The sequence below is a fragment of the Pteropus vampyrus genome, unplaced genomic scaffold (genome assembly GCF_000151845.1).
Source record: "Pteropus vampyrus isolate Shadow unplaced genomic scaffold, Pvam_2.0 Scaffold224, whole genome shotgun sequence".
Taxonomy (NCBI): domain Eukaryota; kingdom Metazoa; phylum Chordata; class Mammalia; order Chiroptera; family Pteropodidae; genus Pteropus; species Pteropus vampyrus.
The window spans coordinates 1439612-1466398 of record NW_011889005.1 but is presented as its reverse complement, the minus strand read 5'-3'; positions in this window follow the sequence as shown (position 1 = coordinate 1466398).

The window sequence follows — 26787 nt, the reverse complement described above, 5'->3', positions numbered from 1 at the left end:
TTATGAGCCAAGTACTTCTGAATCCTCCCATTCGTTTTCATAACAGAGCCCCAGCTCTTAGGGCACGCTCATACTACCTACGTGTTAGTTACACGAAGCCATTTCATAGCATTTCGGAGTCGGGGTGCTGGGTTCAGAAAATGAGTGAAAGAGACGTGTTTGTGGAAACAACCTCTATACCTCTGAGACGTAAGTGCTGTAGGGCAACTTCCCGTCACCTCCCTCTTCCTTGCAGACTGGACTTACCCTGAGGGTTTGGACACTGATACTCTAAGACTTGTTTTTTGACCCTCATAGATGATTTTTAACTTTAAAGTGTGGGTTCATTTCCACCCAGATCTCTAAAGCATCTTAGGCTTTATTATACCAATGAGTTTAACAGCATCTCAGCAGCTCCAAACCTGGATACCCATCCACCAAAACCGGACAACTGAGACCTTCAGATTCCTAAGATTCACACAATCGTTTTAAATCTCTAACTTTATCCAATCATGTGTTCAACAGGATTGTATTTTTATGCAGACTCATTTTCTCTTCAGTTTGTGGTGCCCTCACTTGGAGTAAGAAAACCTTTATTCAAACCTGGGGTCTTAGTTAACTCGCAATGGCATCGGATTTTAGAGAGGGGGCCTGGAGTTACACTGCTCAGACCCCGCTCTGAATCCGTTTCTACTTAAATGACTTTGGATAAGTTATTTAATTGTTCTCAGTCTCTGCTTCCTCATCTATGGAAAAAAAAAAATAGTAATAATTCGCTCTTAAAAAGGTAGCTGGTGGCTTGTAGTGGCAGAGTCTCTGCAGGATGTTTATTCCCATGCATGGCACATAGTGTGCTTTAATAAATGTGAACTTTGATACGAACCGTGTGCTTTTTGGCGAATCCCCTAACTTTCTATGCCTCAGTATCTTTTATTAAACGGGGTATAATTAAAATCTAAAATTGTTGTAATGATCACATAGATTGGGCATTGGAAGATGTCCACTATGTGGGGGAGAAAGGTTTCTGAATTGGTAAAAGATGGTTTGGGGGGGCGGGTCACTAGAGCAGGGAGGAACCAGGCTTATCCAGCCCAGGTGGATTCAGGGGGCTCTTTACAAAATGTAACAAACTAATTATCATCCAATGTCCAACCACCCTGAAGAAGGGGAAAAAAGGACAGAGAAGAAATTTTGCCTGATGTCGCATCTAGTTCAGAGCGGCCTAGTCCCAAGGTTATCTGAAATTTGCTGTGATCAGGAGCCCCTAGCGACAGAGCAGGATGCTTCCGTGTCAGGCACTTAGGCTTGTCCTAGGCCTTCTTGTTATATCATTTTCTCCTCCGGTACTTCTCTTCATAGGCTGCTGGGCAGGAAATAGACCCCAGGTAATTGGTCACATTAAAACAGAACATCCCGATGCCTACTGAAGAGGAGACTTAAAATTAGATTCTGCTTCAATTAGGAGACTGTTTTGTTTTTCTCTTCTTCAAACCCCATTTCTCCTCAAGGCGAAGCTGGGTTTGGGAGACGAATGCGCTCGACTTTTACCCTAAAGCCCACTGTGTCAGCAGCGGAGGGCGGGGGAGACTCGGCTGGGCCAGGATCTGCTGAGCCAAGGCGGTTTTCGCTTCTTCTGTCTCTCTCCCTGCACAGGTATCTGTCTGAGACCTTCCAGACTTCTCGGCTGCTGTGGGATCGAGGAATAAAAGTGGGGATTTGAGGGGTGGCAGGAGAGGGTCTCTAAGCTCTTCTGCACTGCCCGCTAAAATGATCTATGCACTGGGGTGCACGTAGGGGCCTCCTTACCTTGACTGTCATTCAATGCTTCTAGCCGCGTGAGCACATCTTCCCCGAGGCCCGGTCAGGAATGCTGCTGCTCCTGAGGTTAGAGGGCAGCTGCCTGGCCTCCTGAGACCCTTCCCACCCTTTTCCTAAGGATCTTATAATGGCTGCTGGGCTCATCAAGCCACTTGACAGATAACGAAGTGGATTATACAAACTGCAAATGGTGTCTGCTCGGTTGGGACCATTTCTTCCTTAGTTTCGTTTAGCAGAGTAGAGCCGAGCAATGGCAAGATGAACGTTTCTCGTGGGTTTCATACCGGTTTGGGTTCAAGCAGCAGGATGCGGAGAATGGCTATGGGGGCAATAATACTGGTATAGACTGTGTGTTGACAGAATTAAATTAAGCGAGTTATATACGCAATTCTTAGGAGATTACTTTAGAACGCTAATTTTGTTAGCTATTGCCATTGTTACTCTTAAGAGATAGAACTTTCCTCACCCTGTATGCAAGGAAGGGAGTCTGACTGAGTAGGGGGTAGTTATTAGGGGAACAAAACAGGGAAGGATGAAAGGTGAGTTGTTTGTTATTGATTTATGTAAATATATTTTTTTTAAGATGAAGGGCGCTTCATGAGGACAGAGGCGGATGAACTGCATTCTAGGTCACAGCATCTGGAGGGCTGTTGGGGACTTCCCACAGAGGCCTCAAGATCTACGGCTCAGACACCTGCAGAGCGATGGGGTTTTTAAAGACACGGGAAACTACCAGGAGGTCCGAGCAGAATCTGGTCCCTTTCACGCCTCCACCTCTGGCCGGTTCCGTCACTCACCTCCACTTTTAACTTCTGAGCCACGGGACCCTAAGTCTCCGGAATAGCTGAGGATCAGGGGCCCATTCCAGGGGAACCGGAACAGCCTATCAGCTATATCACCTGGGTTTTGTCCCTGGCTCAGGTAGGTCGTCCCCTTCGGTCGCTTATTTGTTCTTAGCAGCTTTTGAGGGTGAAGAGTGAATAAAAAAATGAAGACAGGATACTCGGTCTGTTGTCCCTGGAGCGATGCATTTCTCTTCCTCCTTCAGTCGGTAATTACAAACCGCCTGGGTGGAGGCAGGTGGCCCATGAACACCGTGCCTCTAAATCGTCTGATATTTGGGTGGAATTTGCTTTCGTGTGTTCTAATCTCACCGTGATGAATTCTGACTCCTGCACACTGAACTCCCTTTGCTTGTGTGCAGTCTGCTCCTCCCCGAAGGGTTTTACTCTGCTGCGGAGGTCTGAGCAGGGCTCTCTCTGGCTTTACTCCAACCCATTGTTATTGCTAATTGGATTTAAACTGACAAGACACTGACTCAAACTGAATGACAAAGAAAGAAGGGAAGAAGGAGGCAGGGGGAGAGGGAGGAAGGGAGGGGGCAGTCCCTGGCTCATGGGGCTTGGAAAGTCCTGGAGTCCATCTGGTTTCCATCAGGCCCGGCGGGGGGTGGGGGGTCAGTTAGCATGACACCACGTCACCTGGGCCCTGCTTTCCTCTGCGGAATGGTTTCATTTTGCCGAGTTTCCTCCAGGTGGTCAGGGAAGGAGGTCTCAGGCAGGTATATGAGGCTTTTGCAGGTCTATATTCTGGAGGAATAGAAACTGTCGTCTCTCTCCCCCAGAATCCACATAGAACGTCCCTGGCAAGGCTGTGATTGGCTTTGCTGATCCCGAAACCATCCATGAAGCAAGCACCGCGTGAGGCAGTTGGAGTCCTCCGACTGGCGAGTCTGCATGTCGCAGCGGCTTGCAGAGTCCTTGCTGTGACGTCTTTATTAGATGACAGCTCAGAAAAGGCAGGATGCCCAAGGGAAAAGGAAAGGTTTGCACAGGAGAAGGATGGAAGGCGTCAAAGGCCCTAAAACACAGACGTCCAGACCAGGGACCTGGCTGTCACCCGCATGAGGTCCGACTGCGGCCATGGGCACTCGTGGACAAAGGACGAACTTATCTAACCGTGCCCTCCATGGCGTGAAGGTTCAGGAAGACCCAAAAGAACGCCCCCCAGACAGCAGCCTGGGGTCGTCACCCCCACGCCAAACCCATATCCGTGTGATCCTGTGCTTTTAAATAAAGTCAGTGCAGCCACACAGCGATGGCCAATACCCAGAAAAAAACAGGTGTCACGGCCATGGTCCTTCGAAATTCCTGAGCACTCTCGCTACACACGCCTCCTCTGCTGCATCTCCTTGGGTCCCACCTGGCTTGACTTTCTCGTCCAAACTCCCCCCCTAACACGGAACCCAAACTCCATGGAGATCCACAGGCCGCACCCCACAGCCCAGCTGCGCCCCTGCACCTGCCGGGCCAGCTCCCCGCTGTTAATCCCTTTAGGTTTTGTACCCATTCCTCTTTACTCGAAGAAGTCAGACAGGACAATATGGGAGGCAGGCGATGGCAGCCCCTGCCGGAGGCAGGAGAGCGTACGTCAGCGGGGTCCCTGAGGTCACTACGGTTTGTGGAGGCGGCTGGTTTCGAAGCGCCAGCTGACACTTCACTTCTCCACCTGGCTACTCGACCCTGGCTCTCGGAGGCCAAGATCCATTTGGGCAGAGAATAAGGATGGCTTCTATCTGGACGGCTCCTGTGAAGAAAAGGTTTGCTCTCTCAAACGCTCGCCGCTGAAGCCTGGCCTTCGTTTCATTCTGATATTCGGCCTGAAGTCTGGAGACAACCTGGAGCAGAGCAAGGAGCCGCGAGAGAGGCAGCGAGGGTGAGAGTCAGGAAGAGATTGAAGATGCTGCGCTGCTGCCTTGGAGATGGAGGGAAAGGCCGTGACCCCGGACACCTGGGAGGTCTCCGGAAGCCGGAAAAGGCAAGGCGACAGTTCTCTCTTTGAGCCTCCAGAAGGATCACCGCTCTGCTGACACCGTGACTGTAGCCTCAGAAACCCAAGTTAGATTTCTGACCTCCAGAACTGCGTGATAATAACCTTACGCTGTTTTGGTCATTCGTTTAAGGTAATTTGTTACAGGAGCAATAAAAAAAAACAACCGTACTTGTCTCGAGCTTTTTCTTTCCTGTGAACATTTTCATTTTATACTCATTTCCATGTTTTCCACAGTCACGTTCCAGCTTAAGCGCATTACTGTCCCACAGTATCGGGATGCTACAAACATTTTAAGTTCTTTGTCACCTCCCTTCCGCTGGCCATCCGCCACCGACCCTGGGTCCTTCTCCATAAGAAAAACTTACTCTGCAGCGGCTGAGACAAATTCAGTGTCTAAACCCCGGGATAAATGGTATAATCTGAAGGAATGCTAATGTTACTCCATCTCCCGCACAGAGAGCTGAATTACCATTCACTTTCTTGTTCTCTGTAGAAAGAGACTTCAGTATTTTCCCTCCTCCCCTTCAACGCCTTTATTGCTTTGTCTTCTTTGGTCGGTCCCTTAAGCCTCCGTGTGTTTTACAGCTAGAAAGTTCCAGTTTTTAGCAGCCCCGCCCCTTACACCGTGAAAGGCAGCTCGCTCCTTCAGCAGCGCACGTCACACGTCTCGGATGTTCTCGACACTTTTTCTTTGTTCTTTTTAAATAATCCGCAGCTCATCCTGTCGGCTCAGTAAATCCCATTGGCTCGGCCTTCGTATTCACCCCAATCTGACTCACTTCTCTGCTCCCGCTGCGGTCCGAGCCAGCTTCCATCGCACACCTGCGCTACTGCGGTGCCTGCATCCGCACCTGCCTCCGGTGACTCCATTTTCTCCCGCCTCCTGCCCACTCACTCTCCTGCGGCCACCGGGCCTCTCATCCAGCCTGGGGCACACCGGACAGGGCTCCCCTTCAGGCCGCCCACACCTGCTGCTGCTTCTCCTTCGCCCAGGTGCGCCCATGGCCCACCCCTTGCTTTTCCCGCAACTTTGTTCAAACATCCCTGGTCGAATTTCAGCCTCTGCCATGGCACTCGCTTGATTCAAAATCGCTATGTAGCTTACTCTTTCGCCATATTTATTGTCAGAATGGTGCCACTGGGACACGAGCTCTTTGAGACCGAGGAATTTTGTCTGCTTCTATTTCACAGGTGTTGCCCCAAGATTCAGAACATAGATCACTCAGGCATATTTCAGCACGGCATAAATGCTAAGAATAAGTAAGTTTTCCCATTCCATGCACTTTCCTTGGGCTACATCTTCAGTTCCCATCCACACACGGAGGTTTCCTGGTTGATCTCAACATGACCCTTTGCAAAGAAAAGGCACCACCGTCCGCCCTGATTCCCAAATCAGAAGTTAGGGGTGACCAGGTATTTCGTTCAGTCACTAAACATGCACTGTATTTCTCCCCGATGTCAGGTACGGGGCTATCATCCAGGGAACTATCTGTCACAGAAAAAGGACAAATTTCTTTCTCTCGTGAACTAATAGTCAAGCAGGGAACAGCTAATCAGAAGACAGAGGAACGCTCAACGGAGAAAACGTTTACTTTACATTCGTCCAGTTTTCCATGTGGGAAGGGAACTTCTTTTGCCAGCAGATGAAAGGAAACCGGTAGTCATGACAACGACAGCAACATCTCTGACGGTACTGGCCAACGACCAGGCTGCACTTACTGTGCCAGGCATTACGCGTACTGCACCTGGTCCTGGGCTGGCTCACCGAATCCTCAGAGAGGCCCGAGGGGAGTGGGATCACTACGTCCATGTCGCCAGTGCGGGAGCTGAAGGACGAGGAGGCGGCACGGCTTGTTCAAAGACCCAGAGGGCCTGCCAGGGTCAGATGTGAACCCCGACAGCCACCCCCAGTGTCTGGCTCTCTTCGCCACCGCCAAGAACTTTTCATTCCCTTTCTCCAATCAGTAGGCTGGAAAATGGAACCAGACACTCGAGGCCGAGAACTTTCCGAGTTGACTTTTTCTTACTGGCTGTCCTAAGAAGAGTCCCCATGTGCTCGCCCCTACTCGCTCCTGGCTGCTGGGTGCTGTCGACATTCCTTTTTCTCGTTTCTTCCGTCGGCTGTAAGGGAAGTCACTGCCTTCTGCAGTTACTAATTTTCATTTTTGCTCTATCAGCTTTCCAATACATGTGTAATCAATTTTGAGTATTTGCAATTCTCAGTGTGCTCTATTTTCCTGATGGGACTCTAACTGACCCAGCTTCAGGCACGCCCCTGATTCACACGGTAACCCTCCCCTCTGTACCCGATTATTTCCACTTTATACATTAGAAAACCAAGATTAAGATAAAATAATTCACCTGTTTTTCAAGGTCATAGGTAGGCTTCATCTCTGGGACCGACCGCTTTCAATATCTGTGCTAACTTCATGGGAATAATGGTTGGCGTTTTCACATTAAATATTCAAAGACTTATTAATTCAAAGCTGGATGTCTCACTTAAATCATCTCCTTCAAAGCTCTATTGTTATCCTCAAAATGTTTCAACATTCCACATCATTTTCTTTTAAATTTCACCACTGGTAGAGTATCTTTAATATTTCAATCGCTGAAGCAATATGTGTGTTTAAGAAAAATTGATAGAGCTAGATCTTAAGATTAAAACGATCTTATTATACTTGAAACATCACTGGAATTAAACACATGGTATAATTACAAAATGACAAAACTACATTTTCTGTGAGATGCATCAATTGGCTCTAAATTCATTTACTGAGCTCTAGTTAAGTAGCTAAATCGGAGGTGAAAACACTGGATTGTGCACAAAGGTCCTACAGAGAACAGACCGTGTGGTCCGAATGAATCGTTTTTGTCAGAAAACGATCTGAAGGAGACAAAATTAATGTTAATGTGTGTTTGTTAAACACCAGTTACGCTCTGTGTATATAAGAGACGGTGTCACGGGGTGGTACACAGGAATGGAACAGCGGATGAACTTGTTTTGGGTTCCAGGCACAAGTTCCCAGAATGCCACTGACAGAAAATGCCAGGAAACGAGGAAACATACAATTAAGTTGAATCGTTTTCTTCTTATTCTGCCTACCAGCCCTTGGCAGCCATGATTCACTCCCACAATCTTTCTTTATGAAAATGTCACTCTTCATGCACTTTTCAGGAATTGTGTACCACAATTCGTGTTTCTTAGATATGCAAATTAAAAGGCAAACTGAAAGGGTGTTTGGCTTGGTTTAGTAAGAAAAAAGATGAAGCTTTCACAGTCACAATACCCCAGGAATGTTTGGGTGCCAACCCACCTTCTCTTTTCAAAAGCTTCTGGAACGCAGAAATGTCTATTTCTGTGCTGTTGGAAATTTAGTGTCTTAATTCGACGCTACCAAGACACAGCTTGTGGAGGAAAAAGAAGAAAACCAGCAGATAAATAAGGACCAGCAGATAAATGAGGAGCAGGCAGAAGGGAGAAGGAAGCTGGTTTCTTGGGAAGTGTCTTATTGCAGCAAAGTGGGAGGACATGATGAAAATAGAAACAGCAGTGAGAAGCAGGCAAAGAGACAAAAGAGAGAAATTGTCGATGCCTTGGAGATGTTTCTTAACCATGAAAAACAAGCCAAGAAAGTTTCTGATACCCAGAACAATAGTGCTGAGGAAAGCAGACATTGAGGGAAACGGGGTTCAGATGGGAAGACAATGCAGGCTGGGCTGGGGATGGCTCATTTTCTGATTTTAGAGTGGAGAGATGGCCCACTTCGTGGGAAGGTGCTGATGGAAGAGAGTTTAAAGTATATTCCAGAAGGTGCACCAGGGACACACAGTCTAGGGTGTCACATCTAAAAGACTAAATGTGGACACAAGTTCAAAAGAGAGGGAGGGGATCTGAGCTTAGTGTCACATGCTTGATCTTCCCACGGGCCGCTCGGTACTGGGGCAGGCTGCTGTTACGTGTCTCCCTGGTGCTTCTGTCCGGTCCTGACAGCAGAGGAAGCTGCACCAGGTGTTTGTGGACGTACCAAGGATGACCGGCCAGTCCCCAGACCACACAGGTTGACGTTCAGGATATCGCTCCTATTTAAATGGGACAGTCTAATGGCTCACCGAAGAGGGGTTAAAAAGTCATCGAAGTATTCCTGTTATGTTCACCCGACCACATGTGATACTGTGAGCTAACTGAAGGTATATATTTCGGTCACCGTTCCTGGCTCCTGCAATGGTCCCAGAGTGGTAAAGAGAAAGAAGCCTCTCTTGATATTCACGGCAAGCCCCTTTTGACCACACCTGAGTTCAGGTTAATAAGGTGACTTTGGGAAATTCCCTGAGGATGAGGAACCAGAGGAACCACCCACTGGGTTTGAAGCTGGAACTTTCAGCCCCATCCATCCTGCATCCAAGGAAGGGAGAGGGGCTGGGGATTGAGTTAATGCCAGTGACTAATGAGATAATCGATCGTGCCCAGCTAAGGAAGGCTCCATAAAAACCCTCACAAAAGGGGTTTCAGAGAATTTCTGTGTTGGTGAGCACGTCGAGGTGCTAGGACAGCGACGTAGCTGGGGAGGGCATGGCACGTGGCACCCCTTCCCATACACCCCTTCCTATGAAGCTCTTCTGTGTCCCGTTCCTGAGTTGTCCTCTTTGTGATAAGTCAGTAATAACAGTAAGTAAAAGGTCTCCCTAGGCTTCGTGAGCCATTCTAGTAAATCGAGCCAGAGGAGGGGACAGTGGGAATCCCCAACTTACAGCCTGTCAGTCAAAGTACAGGTGGCAACTCCTACTTGCATTGGTGTCTAAAGTCGAGGGTGGTCTTGGGAGACTGAGCCCCGAACCCCTGGGGTCTGTGCTAACTCCAGGCAGTTAAGATCAGAATTCTGTAATGTGAGGAAAAAACCCTACGCATTTGGTGTGAGTAGAGGAAAAATCAACGTTTTCACACCCTGGGTAAAGGCCCCCTTCCCTGAGACGTCAGAGCGAGTGGAGCACAACGTCACCTCGATGCGTCTCAAAGGCACAGCCAGGCCTCAGGACGGCAGGCTCTGCGGCCGAGCTCACAGGCAGGCCAGACGCCCAGGGGCCCATCCTTAACAGGGTGGATGTCACGTAGTGATGAAAATTAGGTCTCTGGGACAATAAAGATCTTAGATATTACAACGGTGTGTGGCCCACCAAAGGGCCACGGTCATAAGTATGGTGAGCGATTGAGAAAAAAAATATATGAAAAGGCTCTCAATGATACTGAAAAGAACAAAAAGGAGGCACTAGGTTCTCAGTTCTTTAAGCTGGGTCAACAAGGTCCGCCATGCTTTCTCCCAGTGCGAATGCCAGGGACACAGTACGTTTGAATAAGTGAATGAACTGATGAATAAAACCAAGGCTAGAGATTTTTAGAAAGAGTAAGACTCACTGGATAAGATCAAAAGGAACTTGATTCTACAAATGACCCCAATGATCCGCCTAACTCAGAAGTGTGTTGGCTCTACAGAGTGTTTGGACTAAGACAGTAGCCTGTGCATTTGAGTGTGGGAAAAGCGATGGCAGAAGCTAAGAACCGAGGAGCAGGTGACACGGTTCTGGGTGACTTCCTCATCTTAATCACCTGAGAAGGGAAAACATGGCTGAATTGCTGTTAGTTCCTATAATCTCTTTCCCTCTTGATCTTTCTACATCGACTGCTGCCCTGCCAACTAACTGCCTTGAAGCGGTGGCAAAAAGATGCAGAACTTTAGAGGCTGGAAATAAACTTTGATGCATGTAAAATCAATTTTTGTTGACATAGTTTGAAAGGGCAGTTCATCTTTTGTAATTAAAAACAGTCATGAGGTTTGAAGTGCTGAGTGTTTTCACCTGGGGGAAGGTATTAAACTTTAATCCTCGATAAAGTTCTTTTTCTGAAATGGTTGAGAATTTCCCAATGATAATGTCACTAGCGGGGGGGAAAAATATCTTTGCAGGAAGTGGTGGTTTAGCGTTATGGAAACATGCTGGAGAAGGGTGGGGGAACTTGACTTCCTTCCAGGGTGGCAGAGAGCTGCACAAATTTCAGTGTGGTCTCGGTGCAACGGGACTTACTAGAAGCGATTGTCATCCTCCGAAGTACTTCCGCGATGACAATGATGATCCGTGTTGGGAATATTCTTTATTTCATCCTTGATTCATAACTCCATATCCCCAAGTCACTCGCCACTGTAAATTCTGTTGAGCCAATGACAGATGCATGATCTTTCGCGGTGCCTTTTAGTCATGTGGTTTGTCCCCAAACAAAACAATCATGCCACGTAGAAGTGGTGCTCTTGGTGTCCTGTTATTTTTTTTTTTTCTGAGTCCTGAACTTCTCATCTTGACAGCAAGAACTTCGTGGAACTTCTCCGTTTCTGGCTGTGTCATTCATGGTTCTATTCTCGGTCTCCCCTCACTTCTCAGACCATCGGCAAAATTTCTTTGACTTTGCCAGCTTGTTTTTCTCCTCAGTGTTGATTTTAATTCATTCTTTAGCTTTGCTCTCATTAATTGCTTGAAGTAACAGCATGACAATTCATCTTATCTAAAATCTCAGGATTTAAAATGATTATGGAGGCAGATAGTACAACCCTCTGTCTTTATCGGTATGCCTGTTGGATTGACAGACCGATTTGTTTCAACGTCTCTAAACACAGGAAGCGTACTACTCATGAGATGGCCTTTGCTGTACTACACAGATCTGCATGATACAGGTTAGAAATACCTGTCTTCGTGTTGCCTTCTGCCTAGAGCCATCTCCCTTGCTTCTTTGCCTTCTTCAAACTTCGGTCTCGAAATTTTAGGTCCCCACGTCCTCTAGACTGAGGCGCTCCTTCTGCGAGCTCCGTGTACTTGTGAAAGCCTTCATTAGATCTCGAATTACGCTGTGCTAGACTATGAAATCATTTATAGAAAAAGCCAAGTAGCTTCATCTTGTTTGTCTAAGTAACACCTAAAACAGTGCCGAATACATAATTCATACATGTATGTTGAATGAATGAGGAATAAATGAATGACTACATTAAATGCATAAATGAATGAAATGAAGTATTTGTCTCTGAATGGGGCTCTCTATGAACATTAGCCTTTCATTCGGAAAACAGGATATTCTCTCCTGAATAAATTAAATAGAAAAGATACCGAATGTATCCTTTATGGGTAAAGGGCCCCCTAACTTTAAAATGATTTTTTAAAAAGTGCAAAATGATGTACTTAAGCCTTGCAACATAAAAGATGCCACCGTGGTCACCACCTGTGCTATAAAATCCCTGGACTAGATCAAGTCCCATATTAACAGGGATTCCCCTAACAAGGCACTGCCCAGTGAAACCATGAAGAAGACTCAGGAACTTCAGCTCCTAAAACACATCCTAACACATGTCCTAATAAGATAAAAGATAGCCAGAAATATCTTAAATTCTGTCGAGTCAAATTGTTTTGAGAGAAATTTAAATGAAGAAAAAGCGAAAGCAAGGGGAACATATTGATTCTGTGAGAGATGACACGTGCAGCGGGGTCTAGTGCCTAATAAGCTTTTGTCTGCAATTCGTCGTGAAGAATAATATCCTTGTCATAGACGTTGTGGTGGTGTTGTTGTTACATAAACTACCATTTATATGGCTTCAACCTAATGCTGACACATTGGCACTCAGAAGAGTGTCTGGTCTCCACAGTGCATTGTATTGTCATGCTCACTTCATGGCTGAGAAGGGAAAGATACGGAAAGATGAACTCGTATGCTTGGGATCTCACAATGGCTGAAGGGATTCAAAGCTAACCAGAGAGTGTGTCATTTTCTGAGTCATGTTGCCTTCCCATGTGCATTACCCCCAGAAGAACTGGATTACTTTTGTCTGTCTGAGACCGGGTAATACAATTCAGGTAGGATTTGGCAATGATAATCTGGTTACCCTGAAGGAATCACAGGATGTGTGTCGTGGATTTGCCTATCTCTACCAGTCACATCAAAACTATTGTCGCTGCATCCATTCCCTCCTCCCATGGATCGTATGTGTACCAAACAAATCGACCATTTAGTCAGTGATGGTTGTAAAGTGTATTAGTCCTAATAAGACAACAGAGATGAATCGTCCCATCTTTTCTTATGCAAGATCTTTGTGAGATAGGAATTTTATTCATTTTATGAGTTAAGAATGGAGCGTGTGGGAGTTTAAACGATTTGGCCAGAAACAAATCTACTAGGCAGGGCACCTGGACCAAATCCTCCCCTTGTAAATTCACTATCTCCTGTTCCTTTCTGTAAGGGCTTACAAAGTAGAAGGCGTAATGCTAGACATACTGGGAGAAAAAGAAAATAATTCTTTTTTAACCCAGAACAGATTGTAATATACCAAATAAAAAATTTAAATTAATCTATGGTAATAATAAAAAGGAGAAACAGAAATCGTCACTCTCGGAGGTGACAAATCCACCCCTCTTTAGTGTGAAAAAATCGTAATTAATGGGAAACACATAATCTGCCTCTTTTAGGAGAAACTATAGTTCATACTCAGAAATGTCTGTTTTAATAGAAGAATGACGGATAGTAAATATAGAAAAAATAATAGAATTATAAAATGATAATTTTATAACACATAGTGAAATAGTTCAAGCAGAGGTAATCAGTAGCTGCTTAAAACCATCAGGCGCAAAGCAGTTTGGGAAAAGAACATTCACCCAGCGCGAGAACATTGCTGATTACACACTAATAACAAAAAGGAAAATGCATCTTCACACGAAATCTGCTTGGTCATTATCACCTAGCAGAGTCATCAAACGTTATCACGGTTATTAGAACTACCTGATATTATGTTCGTCGTGGGGTCATGTGATACGAAATAAATAGTATCATCTGGATTTTCCGTCTCCCCCAAAATTTTATCCTAAATTTAATTGGACATTAATCCAATTTCTAGTTTATGGGAAATGAAGAGGATAGTGGACCAAGTTAAACAACACCATGAATAAATAATCGGATAAACCCAGAGGGAAGTACAGTCCCCAAAGTAAGTTACCGGTCACTCAAAATATGTCAAAGTTATGGAAAAAAAAAAAGATGGAGAGACATTAACAGTTTAAATGTAAAATGTTGCACTGTATGTACTTTTCATCATTCGTCACTGGTAAAAACACTTGTAGCTACATTTTCGTACATTTGAACACACTTTAATGATTAAATGAATAGGTAATTAAGGCTTGGTTTTTAATAGGCTTGATTCAGGAGGAGGGTTCCATTTGGAGTCCCAAGCTGGGATGTCCCATTTTTCTCTCCAGTTCTGGGTATTCTAATGGAAATCTAGATTCCTAAATTTGCTTATATAAGCCCCTTTGAACACTTCCTTCTGTTTTGAGTTTGAGGCATATCCTTCCAGACCTTTAATTCTATGTTTTGTAAAAATTTTGAAGTATTTATAGTAGAAATATGTGTGAGTGTTTCACACGGTATGTAATGTGCCACTGGTACTGATCATTCAACAATGTATCTTGGATGACTTTCTACACCTGTACTTATAGCTATAACTCCGCATCTTTACCTGTTTCACGATATTATAGAGAATGCACACACACGTTTACTTAACCATTTCTCTCTGCTTAGACATTTCAACGAGCCGGGAATGCTCGGTATTTCAGACAGTGCTTTAATGAGCGTTTTTGAGCATCTCCTTGTTTTTTTTTCTAGGGTAGCCAGCAGAAATGAATATTTTATCACATATAGTCTGTGAATGTCATATTGTAATATAATTTTCAAAAATACTTCCAATATGGCTACATAAATCTACACTTCCTCCAGCAGTGAGCGCCTACCTATTTTTGCCTGCATCATCACTAACACTTATCAAACTCCATGTTTTTTTCTTTCCGATAAGTAGAAAATCTGAATTTCTCAGTCAGTGATCTGAAATGATTTTTACTTAAAAAACAAAACCATCATTCCCCACACAAAAAGAATTATACAAAACCGTGATATAAATAGACTGCCTTGGAGAGTCCCTCACACTTAACCCCCATCTCGCCTTCTCCTGTCGTCCCAGAGTTCACACACGACAGACGGTCTTGTCTCCTGTCAAAAATCCATCCTGTTTGATTTTATCTCCCTGCACCTATGTCCTGACTTCAACCTCTACTTCTGTCATATTCATAATGGTGAAGACAATCGTTTTGCTTCTCCAGTCATTGCCTCAAGTGAGGACTTCTCCACTCAGCACGAAACCTCCTCGTGCCCCACTCCCAAAGTCAAGAGCAAGATTATCTCATTCATCTCTCTCCTGCATGGTGAGTCCAAAAAAGACAGGCTCTAAGAAGATGAGCTGCTTCCTTATCCTTAATATCAAGGTTACAGAAATTAAAGACATCCTAGTTTCCAGGATCTACGATGAATTGTGGGAAGATAAGAGGTAAAAATATGATGGAAGAACATGGCCTCTTGGAAAGAATGCTTGCATAGCTTCCCCCAAAATGTTCACCTACCCCCAACCCCCGCACGGTACCCTGTGCACTAATTAGCACAGTAACGTTGAGAAGACTTATCAACTTTCTGACCTTATTTCTTTATCTGAAGAATAAAAAAGCTCTGAAAAGTGTAAGCAGATAAGTGATGTATACAGATGAATGGTTTCTGAAAGATACCGTGTGATTACACCTATGCACACATAGTGTGAAAACCATCAGAATTAATTATTTTCACCAACATGGGACAAATTAGTCCTCAGTAATTTCCAAAGGAGGACAGTTAGTGTCATATTTAATATCTCTGGGTCACCATTTTTGTTAATATTGGAATCATTCAGACAGATTAAAGAAAAAGATAGACTTGGTCCAAGAAAAACTTAAGACTCTCCCGAGGGAATGAGAAACTAGATCATGATGTCCTTACCTCATCTAGCAGAGTTTGAGAGAAATATGAGTCAATGATTACCCAATAAATGTCAGCTAGTCAGTCATGTATATGCCATCTGAGGTGCTAAGGAGAATGATGATCTATTAAGAAGGAATAGAATTTTTGGAACCAAAACTCACAGGTGATTGCGGGTAAGATGGGACCACCTCCTCCCACCCACGATTCCTTCTCATCCACCACATATGTCCCCTGAGCTCTACGGGCACGACGCCTGTCATCTCAACTGGTGGGCAGAGCAGAAGGATGCAGGAATGCCGAGGAAGGCTGAGGTGATGGTTCTTCACCCAGTGGACGTGGGTCGGGATGGGAGACGTTTCTTACCTGGTGGCACTAAGAGGCTGGGTCCCACGGGTCTGGTGACTGGTGTGGTGCAAGCTTATCTGAGAGACATGCAATTGCAGAGTCGTAAAGCACTGAGTCCTCCAGGGAGGAAATGGAGAGAAGAGGTTCTGAAAGCCAGTGTTTACGAGCCAGGAAAGATATAAAAAGAGACGTGCCCCGTGCTCGTGGTGGGCGTGGGGGCGGGGAGGGTGGTATGCTGGCCAAGCCCAAGTGCTGGACACAGACGTCGCCATTGCTTTGATAAGTCGGCGGCACAGGTTTCCATGGGCGAATTGGCCGATTTTGAAAAACATAAATAAAATAAAACAGAGAAGCCAAATCGGGGCCTATACAACCCGACTCCAATCTTGCATTCACCCTTCCCCAACCCCTCCAACATGTCTTCTTAGACTGGATGTACTCCGACCTCACCAGCGTGACTGCGCCTTATCCTAATAGCGCGTGGACCCCTGTGCTTTCTCTCTCCGTGTTCTCGTTCCCCTCTTCATGGAACACCTCGTCTTCCTTTTTTTTTTTTTTTTTGCTTGTAAAACGCCTATTTTTCAACCAGATGTTGCCTAGCGATAACCTCCACTGGCGAGCCGCCCAGGCCTTCTCCATGCAAAGTCGGTTCCACTTGTTTCTGTGTTCCCGCTACCAGCCAGGGGGCTCGTGCTGTGGTGTCGTTAAACCTAACCTTTCGTTACAGATTCTCACCCAGAAAACCGAAACAGACTCTTACACTCGCCTACCATCGCTCGGACTCACCAGCCTGCCCCTGCCCAGAACAGATCGCTGGTAGAATCATCTTTCTAAAATGCATCTTTGATCACACTGCAGTTTCACATATATAATCTCAACTGTGTGCGTGTGTGTGTGCGTGCATGTGAATAAAAACCATACCCAGAGAGTTTCATGGCACAATAAAGGCTTTTGAAGAAGTGGAGCTCCGAGAACATCAGTGACCTGACGGAGGGCAGAGAGCTAACAGATGCAGAGGGCGTCTCTGGACTGAGACACAACAAAACTCTGATTCTAAAGCTGCCGACCCACGGCCCTGTCCGCCATACCGCGAGGGGCAGGACCCGCTTCCTGTGTGACTCCCTCCACACTAGCAGTGCCCAGGGTAATTTTAGGAAGAAATGTTATATAAGCAACAGAACATATTTCTTATGCGCCATATGTCTTTGCGGCTCGTGCTTATTTAAGCCAGCCATGGGACTGCGTGCTGGCGAACACATATTTGAGCTAACAGATGGGAGTGGGCGCCTATGTCACTCATAAGTAGGACACTTTGACCAACTGCAGAAAGCTCAAGAGCCGAGAAGTCCAACTCAGACTTCTTTCTTGCTCCTATTGACAATCTTCCCTGTGTCTCTAGCATGTTCTCTCTCTCTCACACACACACACACACACACTCTCACACACACCGTTAACACAACTGCTTATCCATGGACGAGAGAGCAGAGGGGTATTTTTACAATCGAGGTACAGGAGTCATTCCTGTGCTAACTCAGTTCTCGTGTCCAGCCTCCTCCAGGGGGCCTGAGTCTGCAGGTCCGAACCTAAGGCAGGCCTTCCTCCAGGGTGTCTCTGTGAGGAACTCTCACAAAGAAGCCATCTCCTGGATGTGAGGAACACACTTCCACATGTTCCTACGGCACGCTCTGTTTGGCTATTCAACAGTGCAAAGTATAACATAATTTACCTGTTTCTGTGCTTCCCCCCCTCCCCCATCTGGACTGTGGACTTCTCCAAGGAAGACATTGTGTCAAATGTCACCTCTGTCCCTATTCCTCATTACAGTGTTTGGCACTTAAAGCACACTTAAAACAGGTGAAAAAGAGCGTTTCTGGTATAGATGGCTGCTTGTTCTTTGCCATCTGGTTACTTCGCTGTTTGTCTTCGAGGCAGATGTGAAGCTCCCTCCACCGGCCTGACAGTGGTCACGTACAAGATGAATTAGACCTCCTAGGTAGCAGAGCCAAGATAAAAGGCAAGAAGGGGTTCCAGGCAACCTGGTCTATGCTAACATAAGGAAGAACTTTCTAGAAAATACTTCAAAAGGAAGTGAAATGCTGTCTAAGGAAATAAATGCCATAGCAGTGGAGATTTCAAGCAGAAGTAGAATGACATCTTGTCTTGGACGCATTGAACAGAACCAAGCATCAAAAGCAGTAAATTCAGACAATCTTTAAAGTACCAACCCCTTCTTTGCATCTAAACTTTTATACACACACACACACACAAATATATATATATACACACATATATAAATATATATGTATATATATATGTCACACACACAAATATATATATATATATATACACACATAAATATACATATATTTATGTGTGTGTGTGTGTGTGTGTGTGTGTGTGTGTGTGTGTATATATATATATCTCATAACCTAGAAAGTACTGAATATATCACTGTTGGCCATTACTTTCCCTGTGCTTCTCTGGGCCCAGTTTTATCATGTCTTGAGATCCTGCATCCAATCTTCATGAAGCAGGAATCCTTTGTTCTGTGACTCTAAGTCATAAGATTCGGTATTCAACTTACACGTCATTTATTTTAAGTTTGAGTCCTTCTGTTTTTAAATCAAAATATTCTTGTTTTATTTTTCTATTTTCTAGTTCTAATCACAAATCTAATTAGGCAATTATTTCTTATTTTAAGATATCGGTTCCACTTAAGATTCGTGCTCTGAAAGTCAAGACTAGTGTTTCTTCATTCTGGAACTGTCTTATACAGAGTAAGACTCGATAAGTATTTATGGAATGAATTCTTGGGTGAATAGACTGATGGTCAAAGACATCTCTCTTTCCACAATCAGCTCTTTTTTTTTTCCAATCTGGATATTTCGCTGTTTGTCTTCAGATGAATTTCAAATGCCTTCCTGAAAGAACGTGCAGACGCTTCTTGGAATTGGCAAATAAGTCTTCCTTGATGCATCCAGGGAGCATGCCAGCGTCTTTAGCAGACGAGGACTTCGGGACACAGTGGGTCCTGGTGGCTCGCTCTCTAAGGGAGGGAGCATGAGGTTTGGAAGGAAGCATGACATTCACAGAGGAGCAGGAACCAGACGCCCACAACAGAAGCTTCTCAAGCAGAGGCTCTCGCTCCATTGGGGTTTGTCTTATTGAAGACTTAGTAGATTCGGCTTCGGCCCCCAGCCAGACAGCCCTGTGAGGTCTAGAGGGAGGAAACACTACCCCTTTATCAATCCTCCTTTTGGGTTTCCTCTTTATTTTTCTCCTTCTTTTGTGCATATCTAGGTTTTCATTTTTGGTATGAGAGAAAAGCAACCTTCTTCCGTCCCGTCTCTCTGACTCACAGTTTTACTGGAATCAGAAAAATAAGCTGGTGCGAACAGAATTCAAAAGCCGAGCTGACTTCCCTCCTGGGTACCACGATGATGCGACTGGAAACCTCTGGCTTCCCTGTCCCGTTGTCTTTTGCTGTCACAGGCATCTAATGTCGAGCTTCCCAACTACAGCAGGGGATGCGGAGCCGGGCGGAAAAGCCACCTGGCTCGACCAGACCCCACGGAAGTCAGTGTTGAGACTGAACTGTACGCCCGGCTCTGACACTCATGCTTTTTCTTCAAACCATATTATTTACCAGATTTTATATTTTATGGACATACATGTATAAATACACATATTTCGTTTTCCTGTTGGTTTCCCATCTAGGGTATTACTTCTGCAGAGACCGTTTCCTTCACTGCCGAATCCCCAGCATCGAGAAGAGGGCCCGGCTCCCAGTGGACCCTACACAGACGTTCGCCAGGCATGTGAATCACTAGGCAGGTCGCAGTATCAGAACTACTTTGAGGAGCCTAGGACCCAACCTTCCCCGTATGTTATTTAGTTTTCGCAAAACCCTGTGTCAGGTCTGAGATTCTCGTTTTAAAAACGAGGCCAGCGAAGCGACAAGAGGCTAAGTCACTCACGTGAGCACACGGCGCCAGTGCGCAGAGTTGCTGGGATGCAGTGTCCGCTCACAACCCTTACATAGTCTTGCCTTCAGCAGCTATGGCCTTCTCGTTTCTGCTCCTGGGGGAGCATGCAGTGCCCCAGGACCCACTTCCTGAGCAGGCGAAGTTGAGGAAGGAAAAGTACATTTCACGATGTGTATCACGGCACTCTCTGTACTTAGATTGTATCTCCCATTAAACCCTCTGGTTCGTTTCCTCTTGGATATATTTCTTTTGAGGAAGAACCTGGATTGCCAGAGATGTTTCTATTGATGCAGTCTCTAGCACAAGCACTGAATGCTAATGGCTTTGGGTCATCTGAGCCCTGAGGACGGTCTATGACATCCTTGAGGAAGCAGCTCATTTATACGACAGACTGGGGGAATGTCTCCTCGCTGAGACCCCAGCAGCCCCAGACACTGGCCCTAGGGATCAGATCATCATGGGGCTATTCGGTCATCCAAAAAAGCATGCAGGAGCCTTACTGTATTTTCTGTGTGTCAGGAATAACACGGCATATAACCGTGGACGCAAAACATGCTGAGATCTCTGCAATGAGGACTGGTAGAGAAGATGGATTTTATTTGGAGAATTCAGGGAGCTCCTAATACGGCTTCGCCACAGGAGAAGCCCTGCTAGGTCATGAGAATACCGTGGACTCTGAGCTCCTTTATGCATCCATTCACTGTTGATCAGGTTCTCGTGGTACCAAGCTGCAGCAGGATGCACTGGTTAAGAGTGTAGTGTCTGGAGGGAGGTCTCAGTGGGCACCAGAGCCCGTGGAGGTGAATCCATCTCTGTGGGGTCCGCCCCCACACGGCAGCTCGTTCCCTGTGGGTGTGGCCAGTCCTCACAGCCAGTCAGCCTGAGGGTCAATCCCATCCACTGACGTTCCAACAGGAATCAAGTCTCAACTATAACTGGAGGTCACACACGACCCGCACAAGGGGTGCTCCTTTGTCGTGGAGATGTAAAGTACAACATAGGGAATCTAGTAAATGATATTGAAATTATTCAAGGCTATTGTTAAGAAGTGACATAGGAGGGATATTAGTCTGGGCGATGTGCTCCGGAGACTATGCTGTTTTTTTATTACCGTTAACATTCAATATTATTTTATATTATTTCAGGTGTACAGTATAGTGGTTGGACGTTTATATAACTTACGAAGTGATCCCTCTGATTAATCTAACAGCCACTTGGCACTGTACACAGATATTACAATAAAACTTAGCTATTATTATTTACCAATTGTGGAGCCAGTCACTGAGAGGGAAAAAAAGGAAACAATAATTATGTAAAGACTGACAGTAAAACATAAGGTGGCATAAGGCGACCGCCTCCTCCATCTAAAAGCCATTTGATTGATCGCCAGATCCCAGAGAGCGTCTAGAGGCAAATGGAGAAACGATTCAGAGCCACACCGTTTACGATCATACGACTTTGTAGTCCTCCTGGATCTGTAGTTCGATGCACTTTTTCCATTAAACATTAGGAGACTATGTAGCTTCATGTCATTAATATGTTTTCTCACAGGTTCAAGGTCAATAAGTGAACAAAAATGAACCTTACAATCCTTGATACATGATGCTCTCTTCACCGGTCCATGCAAGGCCCTCTCTCTTTATCCTCTGTTAATACTGAGCACTATTAAAAATGTCATACCCAACATGAGAACTTAAGTCCCTCTGTGTGATCGTCCACCCGCCTCCGTGCTTCCTGCCCCCAACCAAGGTTCACGGTTCCCTTGCTCTGCCTTGTAAAAAACTTTGTTTACCTCTGTATGTATTCAAAAGAGTATATTTGATTGTTTTTGTAAAGTCGTTAAAATAATTTTTGCTGTATGCAATCTTTTGGAAACCTAGTTTTTTATCAAAAATTATGCAGCTAAGTTTCATCTACACTATTGAATGTAGCTGCAGTTTGCTCATTTCGACAGTTTTAACACTCTATTAAATTACATCAGATCATTTACCATTCTTCTTGCCATGATATTTTGAAATACTTCCAGGATTTTGGCATTTTTTTAGGCACTCTATTGATGTGCAGCCTTTCTACCCACTGGAATTTTTACTTCTCAGCTTTTGATACTTGAGGGGCTATGGAGCAGTGTCTGGTGACCTTTAACTGTCTTTGCCCAAATACTAATCCGGAGGACGTTGTCCTCAGATGTTTACATGTACCTTTTGAACGATAACCATATATTGACTACTTTTCTCAGAATCACAGAGCCGCAGGGCTGGTGTTCAAACCTAAATCAGTCAGCTTTTAAAACCGAGCCCTTTCCTGCAGTGTGCTGTGACGATGACATTGGAAAGAGACACCATCAGCACTGATGTAGCTGTCGGCTCTGAGGGTTCTTTGAACTTCTTGTAAATTTTTTTTAATGTAGACATTTGGAGCTCGTTTCATTGACAGGAGGTCTGTACCACCATCATGAGATATTTATAAATAGTCCTCCAAGCTAGACTCTCTGGAAAGGGAAAAGGGATCTTTGAATAGCTTTATAGGAAAGAAGTCAGAAAAAAATCAAACTTCCTTCTGTGTGATAATAGGATTTCTGAGTTGGAAGGAAGCTACATGAAGCCTCTGCCACCTCTCTGCTCTGTTACCGAACCTTCCAGTCAAGGAAACTAGGTGCCATACTGTGAAGTGACTTCCGCAGTGTCGCAATGTGCTGGTGGAGAAACTGTGACCACAACGGTATGCGGATGTATCAGCTCTCCACTGCTATGTGACAAGCCACCCGATATTTCAGTGGCTTTAAACCACACTCATTTTGCTCAGTCGTCATTCTATAGGTGATCCGTGTAGGTGGGCTGAGCGGGTGTTTCTCCTGTTGGGATAACACGGTCTCAGTCAGCTGATGGGAAGGTTAGTCCGGAGGTCCTGAGCTGGAATGACTTGTCTCTGTTCTAGGGGCTCTTGTCCTTCATTAGCCCAGTCTGGGCTTCTTCTCTTGGTAGCAAGAGAGTTCCTGGTGGTAGAGAAGATAATCCCCAGTCTACGAGAATGTTTCAAACCTCTGCTTTTCACGTCTGTTAACGTCCCATATGCCAAATCACATCACGCACAGATCGAGGCCAAATTTAATAGAGAGAGAGAGACTTTTTCTGTGCAATTCAAACTTATTTTTTTAACTAATTGACTTCATTTATTAGAACAGTTATAGGTTTATAGAAAAATTGAACGAAAATTCCCCACATACTCACTCTCCCCCACCCTCTGCTCACAATTTTCCCTTCATCAATATCTTCTATTTGAATGGTACATTTGTTGCAATTAATGCATGAATGTCGAGACACGCTATTATTAATAAAGCCCGTAGTTTACATCGGGGTTCGCTCCGCGCTGTATGGGTGTGAGTTTTGCTAAGTGCATGATGTCATGTATCTCCCACACAGTATCATACAGGTTAGTTTCACTGAGCCCCCAGATCTCCTCTTTACCCCACTCCCACCCCAGGAAACACTGATTTTTTTACTGTCTCCACAGTTTCCACACGTCACATTGTTAAAATCATAATCTTAACTGCCTTTTTTCATTTACGATAAGCTTTTAAGGTGCCTCCCTGACTTTTCGTGGATAAATAGCTCATTTCTTTTCATTACTGAATAATATTCCATTGAATAGATATGCCATGGCTTGTCTATCCATTCACTTGTTGAAGTACATCTTGATGGCATCCAAATTTGAGAATGATGAAAAATGCTGCTGTAAACATTCACGTGCAGGTATGAACTTTTCAACTCATCTGGGTAAATATCTAGGAGCATGAATGCTGGACTGTACAGTAAGCGTATGTTTAGTTTGTAAGAAACTGCCAAACTAGTTTCCAAAAGGATTATGCTATTTGCGCTCTCACGAACATCTCTAGAACATTTGGTGTTGTCAGCGTTTTAGATTTCAGTAGGCGGCCGTGGTATCTCATTGTGGTTTTATTTGAATCCCTACTAACATATATATTGAGTATCTTTTCATATGTTTATTTGGGACAAGTTTCAATCTACAGATCAAGTTGGGAAGAAATGTTATCTTCAATGCGTAAAAGAATGGGAAGAATCCGTAGCCATTCTTTTTTGCAATCTACGTCACAGATATCCGCATAGTGTGCTTTCAATAACAATATATCTCTTCTGGTAATACGAACAGCGACATACAGCTTATATACAGAAAATGTACCCAACACTGATCATTTCTTAGCTATGGGCCAGGCAGTGGCATAGTCTTTCCTGATTCATACAGCAGCTTTCTCGAATTTCCATAGCTTTTTAGAGCTAAAGATAAAATATAAGTCCGGACCGAATTCCCAAGCCTCCCATGCCATGCTGTCTCTCATGTGAAATCCTTATGTGGACTACAGGATAAAACTTTGAAAAAACAATCGGCATTCTCAGGAAAATTAGAGCAGAGACTGCCTCTAGAAAATAAGAACGATATCATCTGAAATAGGAATAAATATCCCTTCAATTCAACAGTTTAAAGACGATTCAAAGAAAGCCCCCCGGAAGCAAAATCAAATGTTAAAGATAGATTCTCGGAGAGAAAATATTTACCGATTATCTGGAAAGAAGATTTTTTAAATGATGTTATGTACATACAGCTTCTGGTAATGATGAAATGGTTCCATCAAACTACGCTACCCCAAAATAACACTTATAAAATCTGGACAGAAGATTAACACGACAACAATCCCTTTGGAAAGTAACTAAAGCGGGAAGAAACTGGAGAAAAGTATCAACGGTACTGAGAGAGATCTGGCATTGTGTGGCTTTTTTTCCTTCGTGAGGTTATTCCTCCATCTACACATACTGGTTGGGGCAGCAGAAAGTCACAGTCTTATTACAATCTTACTGGCTCGTGCTGTCAGTGGGCACTGACACCGATACGTACGCCCTGGCTTTATGCCTTGATGCTATGCATCCGAGACCTGGGGACGTCCAAGGAGCCAGGGAAGAATGGGAGCTGGAAACCGAAATAACAGAGGAGACATTTCGGCAGATGTTGAGAGGGAAAGAGAGACTGACGAACTAGCAACAATGTGGAGAAAATTTACAGAAACTCAACTGAGAGAAATAAGCCTAATACGGAAGAGTGTGTTCTTTATAATTAAATCAATGCGAAGTCCTACGGCAGGCAGAGTTAAGCTACGCTGAACAAAATTCAGAAAGTGGTGCCTCTCAGCTAGAATGGGAATGGACTGCATGGGACTTGATGAAAATTGTTTGTATCTTGAGACTGGGTTAGGTTATGTGTGTGCGTGGACTTTTTAAGATTATACACTTAAGATGTGTGCATTTCAACGATTAAAAGTTCACCACAAAAATTTGTGCACAAAAATTTATGCACAATATGCACAATAATCTAGCATTACATTTTCATACCTTGTCAATATGGGCACCATGCTGAAAAATATTATCAAAATTATCCAGTTCAAATTTGAACACTTGAATATAGGGGGGAAAATAAACTTTAAAATGTTTGTCATTTATTAACCCAGGATTAGAAATATTTCTATTCCGCATTTCACAAATTTTTCTAGAACACAGAAAAAATGAAAAGTGCCAGGACACCTTTTAAAAGGCCTGCAAAACTTCAATACCCACACTGGAATAAAATGGCAGAAGGAGAAATATAAGCCAAAGTAAGTTACAAATTCAAATTCATAAATTACAATGAAAAGTCAGAGGACTTCATAATCTGAGTCTCAAGAGACTCAGAAATGCTATTAAATTATAATAATTTAAAACAATGATGTCCAAAATAAATAAACAAAATTATAAAGGTTTAGTCTATTTAGGGTTTACTTTGATAAAGTGTAATGAAAGTTAGAGTATAGCTTAATGTTATTCTGGTTAATAAAATTTGTGATGTTATTGCTATGATGCAATTGTTAGAAATAATAAATATTATAGCTCAAAATATGATTATTGCTGTTATTATTATTTCCCTAAAGCCATGGTATGCCAGGATTATATTGCTTCGTGTTTACTTCATATTTAATTGCTGAAAGTTATCATTGGGGAAGGGCATCTTCGCAAAACACTTTTGAGAGTTTCGACATTTTCCCCAACAATCTTTGAATCTTTTGATATTAAAATTATATCTTGCATTCATTATTGCTCCTCTTTGATTTTTTTAATCTGGTTGAAATATGAAAATGTTTTTCGATGGATTTGTGTGATACGCCTGACTATTGCTTGTTAAAATAACCTTCACACTCTGTCCTTTACTCAGCTATAAGCTTTGTCAGTAAGTGGGACTTTATCTTACTTTTATTTTACAATTTGTTTATTATCCCGTTAGAACATAATCTCTATGAGGTTAAGGGATTTTACTTGTTTGGCTTGACTATTCTAACCTAATAGATAAAATAATTCTTGACATATAGTATTTGATTCATTAATATTTACTAAATAAATTGCTGATTTGGACATTCATTCTACCAATATTTTTATTAACTCTAAAGTGTCCACATCGTCTATGATATCTGTAATTTTTTTTGCCATCTGTTTATACTCTATTTACCAGATGTCTAGTATCTGACAATCGGAGGTGATAAAGGTTTACTATGTGGACAACGATAGACACCCGTTTTAAACAGAGGTGGATATTTTAATGGGAGTTAATATAATTCATCAGATCACCCAAGTATTTCTTTCTGTGGATCTTTCCAGGAAACCTTAAATGCTGACTCAAATTTTGAATACTTAGATAATGAGCATCCCTGTATTAATAACACAACACAGCACTGTTAAAAAATATAAATAAATAAATAAATAAAAGACCAAGCTTAAGCAAAAAGTTTAATTCCAAAAATGTGAAGAAGATTCGACATGAGAAGATATATCAGTGTATTTCCTCTTTTTAAAATATTGTGAAAAATAAAATAAAATATGCTTATCTAACTAGACAGTTTAAAATATCCCAGTAAATAAAGAAATCCACTTAGTG